The 7,290-nt window shown below is 36.4% G+C and overlaps 1 pseudogene; it reads left to right on the top strand.

Annotated features, from left to right (window-relative positions):
- Nucleotides 1–511: 511 nt before the first annotated feature.
- LOC107774303 (uncharacterized) lies at nt 512–6,948 on the top strand (annotated as a pseudogene).
- Nucleotides 6,949–7,290: the final 342 nt, after the last annotated feature.

Below are 7,290 nucleotides of genomic sequence, written 5' to 3'. Positions count from 1 at the left end.
ATTTTAATATAGATACTTTTGTTTATTCGTAAAACGATACAGTTAAATTTATACGTATTTTTTTGATAAGTGAATTAATTTGATCTTGAAATAATATAACAATTAAAAAATATATAATACTTAGCCTTAAAATATAGATGAAACGGTAGACATGACAATTCCGAGAACAAAGCTTCTAGGCACAGCAATGATGAAATCAACAAGCAAGTAAATAAAATTGTATTAAGTTTTGTCTATAATACAGTGTAAGTTTAGCCAGAGAATTGTCATTTCTAATGGTAACTGAGCTCACTATTTATAACTATGTCTATGGAAAAAGATCTTAGGATCATTCCCTCCTTTAATGTCAATTATGAGGGTCATTGATGAAGATGTAACGGTGAACATAAATGTCAATTTCTCTTTAACGGACCATCATCTTAATGCTGCAGAATATTCCTTGATAAATGCTACTGGACGCGGAGCATTTAATGCAACTTTACGAACGCTATCCTTTCCGGTGACAAGCAGAGTGGTTGTGTTCGGTTCTTAGCCATCCCATCTTGAATTCCGCGTGTCCTCCTCTTGGTCAGCCACGTGTCATATCATATTTTACCCTTTAATATTATCCATATGTGCTTTCAAGTGGTTGTAATGCATGACTTCATTGTCTGCTCGGTGGTTGATGTTCTTGCATAATCATTAGTGTTCTTTAATGCCTTCATCAGGAAACTGGCTACTGTGTATTAGTAGTGATTGCTTTTTTAGAGCACATTCTCACAATAAATTCCCTTAGCAAGGAAATTTAGCTGGATTACTATTTCAAAGATCTAACGCTATTACGATAGGCATCATTTTGGTTGGATAAGGAGCATTTATGTTTTGGTTATAGTAGATATTTTTTAATAAAAGCTTTATCATTTTTCAGCAAGAACATCAGAAGAGAATGGCTGCTGCTGATGATAAGAGTGATGAAGATGGAAATGCATCTGATAATAACAGTAAATTGGTTAAAGACCCAAGAACTGTATCTGGCGATGATCTTGGGGACGATCTTGAGGAGGTGCTTAGAACTAAGATGGATTGGATTGGCGAGATTTTGAGAAGGAAAGAAAATGAACTTGAGAGTGAAGATGCTGCTTCTAGTGGGGATTCAGAGAGTGACGAGGACGATGGTGAGGAATGAGGATGAAGGAAGTGACGATGGGGAAGATGAAGGAAGTGACGAGTATGATGAAGAACAAGGAAAGACACAGACTATTAAGGACTGGGAGCAAAGTGACGATGATATTATTGATACCGAGCTAGAGGATGATGACAAAGGCTTTGGTGATGATGGTAAGAAGGTGGTGAAAATAAAGGGCCATAAGGAGGTATCCATCAAGGGAAAACAAGTTGGCACTTTACAAACCGAAAAAGAAAAAGTGAACGTGAAGCATCGGCAAAACGAACTTCCCTATACAATTGAAGCCCCCAAAACCCTTGAGGAGTTTAATTCATTGATAGACAATTGTTCTGATGATCAAGTTATGGAAGCAATTAGGAGAATTCGTGCATTCAATGCAATAACTGTCGCAGCAGAGAATAAAAAGAAAATGCAAGTATGATACTCTGTTCTCACTGTAATTTCTTTAAGATTGATGTTTGACTTCTGAGACTTTCTTCCTTTTCCTTTGTGTGAACAAATGGTATGAAGTTTTGCCTTGAATTTTTAAGAGTATTCACCATTTAACTGTATGTGAATATATCTGTACGATTGATCAAAAATGCATGTTGTGTTGTTAGATGATAAGGTTATGGGTACATATAGATAAGTCATTTTTGGGGGGCAAGTCTTTGCAACCTCAATTGCTTTATAAGCAGCTTGTTTCTTTCGTCAGGTTTTTTACGGGGTATTGCTGCAATATTTCGCTGTGTTGGCAAATAAGAAGCCATTGAATTTCAAGCTTTTAAATATGCTTGTAAAGCCGCTGATGGAGATGAGTGCAGCGACTCCATACTTTGCAGCGTGCTCGCCAAAGGCTACAAAGGACAAGGGCACAGTTTTGTGAAGATCTTAAGAATACAGGTTGGCTTTGATAACCTGTTTGTTTCTTTAGTTGTTCTTTCTATCTCAGCTTGCATTCCTTGGCTTTACTTCTTGTGTTTAATTCGTTTCATCCATCCTCATAGGAAAAAGCAGTTGGCCATCTTTGAAGACCATCTTTCGGTTGAGGCTTTGGTCCATGATATTTCCATGCTCTGATTTTCGCCATTGTGTCATGACTCCTGCTATACTACTAATGTGTGAATACCTTATGCGGTGTCCCATCATTTGTGGAAGAGATATTGCAATTGCTTCCTTCTTGTGCTCTTTGCTTCTAAGTGTAAGTGGATACCATGTTTCATTTATCTCCCATGCGCTGAAATTGATCATTTGTTTAGATTATGAGCGCTGGAATTTTGTTTGGATGTGTAGTGTACTGTCTCAGCCTAGCATATATCTTCTTACTTTATTGATAGTATGTGTGCCGTAGTAAACTTCTGCAACTTACCCTCCTTGGTCTAATTTTGTCAGTTCATCTATCTTTGAAACTATTTATAGTTATCTCCTTTGTTTCTCCCTCTTCCTGCTTAGTTTTTTGATGAATAAATTCCCTCTTCCTCTGCCTAGTTTTGTATTTAATACATCATTTTAGTCAAGTGTGAGTCTGCGAGAGCAGTGATTCCTTAGAGAGCTAGTTGCTTTTTAAGTCACGACTTTAATTGCAAACATTTTCAATATCTTGCTCATTTGCTTGTATATCTCTTATTAGTTTCATTTGTGATCTTCTAAAGATTTTGGTATACACACGTGGTGTTTCTCATGCTCGAGATTATGAATTCATACCCTAGCTTTGCTTGTTTAAGGTGTAAAAGGCTTCAGAAACTTTATTAGTTTTCTTCACAATTTGTAAGAGCTACTTCTGATGTACCTCTTGTACATGTCTGCATACACTTGATGCTGTTACATATATACAAATTTACCTTACCAAAGAACTAAAAAAGGCTTCAGAAGAATGTCACCTGAAATTTATGTGTCAATCTCATATTTTTTATTTGGTAGTGTCTTTTTCTTGAACAGGATATTTGGTAGGCAGTCTTAAATTTCACTTTTCCTTACTCATAGGTAGTGGTAGAAAAATGGTTAAAAGAAAATAGTTATCGGACCATATTATCCATTATAAAATGGGTTGGATAATGAATTTTTTAAAAAAAGGTCCAATATCGATAAGAACCATATTATTCACTTAAAAATGGTTAACCAATGGATAACTAATGAGTTTAACTTTTACATTCGTAAAGTCTCAAATTGAGGGTTTATCAAGTTTAGGAGACTAAGAATTTTTTAAAAGTGATTATATTCAAGAAGTCGTGGATAATATGAATATCTATATTATCCGCCGGTTAACCCATTTTTTTATCCGTATTAAATATAGGTCGGGTTAGATAATTTATCCGTTTTTTGCATTACCCGCTTTCGACTTGTCCATATCCGCCGGACCCGCCCGTTTGTCACCCTACTCATAGGTAATGTTGGAATGATGTTATTTAGTATCTCGCAATTCGGTCTCTTTAATTCTTTGCAGGTTTAATGAGTTCATATGAAGAACTTATTCCCATATCATTTCGTTTTGACACCATAAGCCCGGGCAAATTAGAGGCTAGATAACCCAGGTAGTGATATAGAAGTACCTCACGTATCCACCAATTTATCCAATGAGCTGAGCGAAGCCCACTGTCTAATACTCCCTTGTTCCCTATTTATTATTACTTTTGTTGTATGTTCCAAAAAGATTGCACCTTTTTATACTTCGGAAGTAGTTTACTTAAACATTCTCATCTTGTCATTGGTACGGCTTTGTTGCAGTCTCCACTGGAAATGTAAACTAATACTTTAACTTGGTACTATGTGTAATTTTTGTAATTTTGTGCATATTTAGCTTATTATCCAAACTCTTTGTTTCTTCCTTAGACTTTGTGTTCGGTCAAACACAGTCAAACAAATTGGAATAGAGGGAGTATCTTGCTTAGGACTTTTTCAGGTTAATGGAACCAGATTATTAGCAATAGTCAACTAGTCATCCCCCTTGCACCTATGAGTGACTGCACTCGACTCAAGTTGGTTAGGGTAGCTATGTGTGATTTATCCTCAACTGTGGGTCAAACAGCACGTGAAATTAAAGATCGGTTGATCGTAGGAACACACATTTTGGGATTAATTTTTGGTTTTTATTTCATTTATTCTCAAAAACATTCTTCCTGGTTGATGGTGTTTGCAATTACAGAATGATCATATGAACTTAGTTCTCCAAGCTTATGGATATCAACTTCTTGCCCTGAGGCTATAGTATTTATTCAAACTTTGCTGATGGCGGCTTTAGACAGAAAACAGCGGTCTAATTCCCAGGTTTGGCTTAGCTGAAGCTTATGATGTTCTTCTTGCTAATCTAATTCTTGAAGCTATTAACCATCGCCCTTTTCTAATTTTGCAAATACTTTTTATTGTCATTTCATTGGGATGTGTTTTGGTTGCATCCTTCCACTTGTGAATTGACAGGCATGTTCTTGTGCTGCAGTTGGAGATCAAGGAACTTGGGTCTTTGCTTTGTATACGCAGTAGCAAAGTGGAGATGGATTCTTTAGATTTTCTTACGCTGATGGACTTACTAGAGGACTCTCAGTATTTCCACATAACTACAGGTTAGTTAGCGTTCTATTGACATGCATATGGACAAATCTATTAGATGAATCCCAAAGTTTGTTAAATTGTTAAATATGGCTCTATGTTAAGATACTTGAAACAAATTAGAAATAATATGTTCAATAAGTTTCTGTCTAGGTCCATTCAAGATGTGGTTTGTTATTCTAACTTCCAATATCCTAATATTATGATTGTCAATCAGCTGGTTAACATAACAAGTATCTCTTCTTGAAATTTTACACCTAATTTGCTTTTCTGGGAACCTGGAACTTGATGCGATTATATGGTTTCTCATTCAGGGCCAGCATGCCTGTAGCAGTTCTGGAATCACTGCAAGGATTTGTAAATCTATATAAGGAACTTATTTCTTTTCCTGAGATTTTCATGCCAATTTCAAAATTATTATGCAAATTGGTTGGAGAAAATCATATTCCAGATGCATTAAGGGAGAAAATCAAGGATTTTTCCCAATTAATTGACACGAAGGCTCAGGATCATTACATGCTGCGTCAACCACTGAAAAAGCGGAAGAAAAAGCCCATGTCCATCAGGATGCTTAATCCGAAATTTGAGGCGAAGTAATATACTTTCTTACTGCACTATCTGAAATTAAACAAATCAAATTGTGTTTGTTTCCTATTGAGCTTAATCACCTGCTGATCATCTACTTCTACAGCTTTGTCAAGGGTAGAGATTATGACCCAGATCGTGAGCATGCTAAAACGAAAAAGTTGAAGAAACGTCTGAAACATGAAGCTGAAGGTCCTGCGCGTGAACTGTTCAAGGATAATAGGTTCTTGGCCGAGGCGAAGGAAAGAGAAAAGGCCCTACTAGCCGCAGAAAAGTCTGAGAAACATGGGAAAAATCTTGCTTTTCTTCAAGAACAAGAGCATGCATTTAAATCAGGGCAATTGGGAAAGGGCCGGAAGAGAAGAAAATGAAATTAGCTTTTGGTTGTCGCTTGGAAAATCTTATTGTCAAATGCTTCCTGGTTTTTGGTAAGATTTCATTCTTTATGTTGCATTGACAGTGAATATATAATCAATTATTTTCCATGTGTTGTTTGTCATCTTCAAATATTTGAACTAAATATGGTCGTCATATGTAGTAGATGTAGAATACTAATGAACAACCCCTAATGCTACAAATCAGTGTGAAAACTATTATTGCTACAAGTTAATGAAAGTTTGCTCCTTCATTATTCCATGGCAAGGAAGATGCAGAATGTTGGAAGTACTGAGGGATTAAACGAACTGTCGCGTGCTCTGAATGCTGGATTCATGTGGTTACTATATGCGTCTTCTCTCTTTCCCTCCAACTATGCCATAGTGATGCCCATTGAAATTGGTTGCTGTATTTGGTCCTATCATAGGCTCGTGTTGTGTAGTGGAAGAGCTCTCCAATTTTGTTTTATGTCTGTGATGAATTGGCCATATACAGTGCTGAGTGACTGAGTGTATCGAGTGATTGAGCATGATGAGTGGAAAGTGTGAGACAGTGAGATCGAGCACTCTAAGAGTGTGAGTACATGAGACCATCACTGAGATACATTCCATTTGACATGCATGCTTGAGATACATGCATAGAGATGCATTTCTTTCTGCCACTCCAGTTTTGGTGTCATTCATTATTTTACCTGCATATTGACATGTAGGCATAGAGATGTATTTTTCTCATGTCATTTGATAATGAAACATCTTATTTGTTGTTGAAAAGTTTTTGGAAAAAATCACAGTTTTTAAAATTACTCATAAATTTTGTGATTTCGGTAAAGGATTTGGGTTTTCACTGATATATTTGAAAAGCAAGCCTATTTTTTTGGTAACTGTGAACGAGCTGAGCATTTTGTCTCTGAGTTACTCCTTTTACTATTTCCATTATGTTGTTATGAACTGTTGTTGGCTATTGGTGTTAGACCGTGACCTGTGTTCCAGCTCGTCACTACTTTCAACCTAAGGTTAGGTTTATTACTTTTTGATTACATGGAGTCGGTTGTACTCATACTACACTTTTGCACCTTGCGTGCAGATGTTGGATGTTAATATTGCTGTGATCGACCGAAGTTGGATTTGAAGATGTACATGCGTTTCAGTTGTAGTTGCCTCTTGTTCATGGTAGCCTTAGATTTATAAATATCTCTTTATGTACATTTTGAACAGATAATATATTTATTTCATACCAACTTTGTAAATTCTAATCTTAGAAGCTCATGATTTGTACTACCAATCTTTGTGAAATTTTTGTATAAAGGCAGTTGTATTTTCATTTCTTTTCTTAATAAATCTCATTTAAATTGGATAGTTGTAAATGGGCTTACTTGACGTGTTGGGTTAGGTGCCATCATGATTAGGTGGATTTTGGGTCGTGACAGGGTGGTATCACAGCTCTAAGTTCATAGGTTCTACAAGTCATGAGCAAGTGTCTAGTAGAGTCTTGCGGATCGGTATGATGGCGTCCATACCTATTTTCGAGAGGCTACAAGGCATTTAGGATAATCTTCCCATTTTTCTTTTCTTAACGTGCGACATTGATTCAGCTTGAAACATAACTCTTTTAATTCCCTCCACACATTTGTGTGCTCATGTGAG

The sequence above is a fragment of the Nicotiana tabacum genome, chromosome 24, assembly GCF_000715075.1.
Source record: "Nicotiana tabacum cultivar K326 chromosome 24, ASM71507v2, whole genome shotgun sequence".
NCBI lineage: Eukaryota > Viridiplantae > Streptophyta > Magnoliopsida > Solanales > Solanaceae > Nicotiana > Nicotiana tabacum.
The sequence above is the reverse complement of the archived record's forward strand: the minus strand, read 5'-3'. Positions and strand labels throughout refer to the sequence as shown.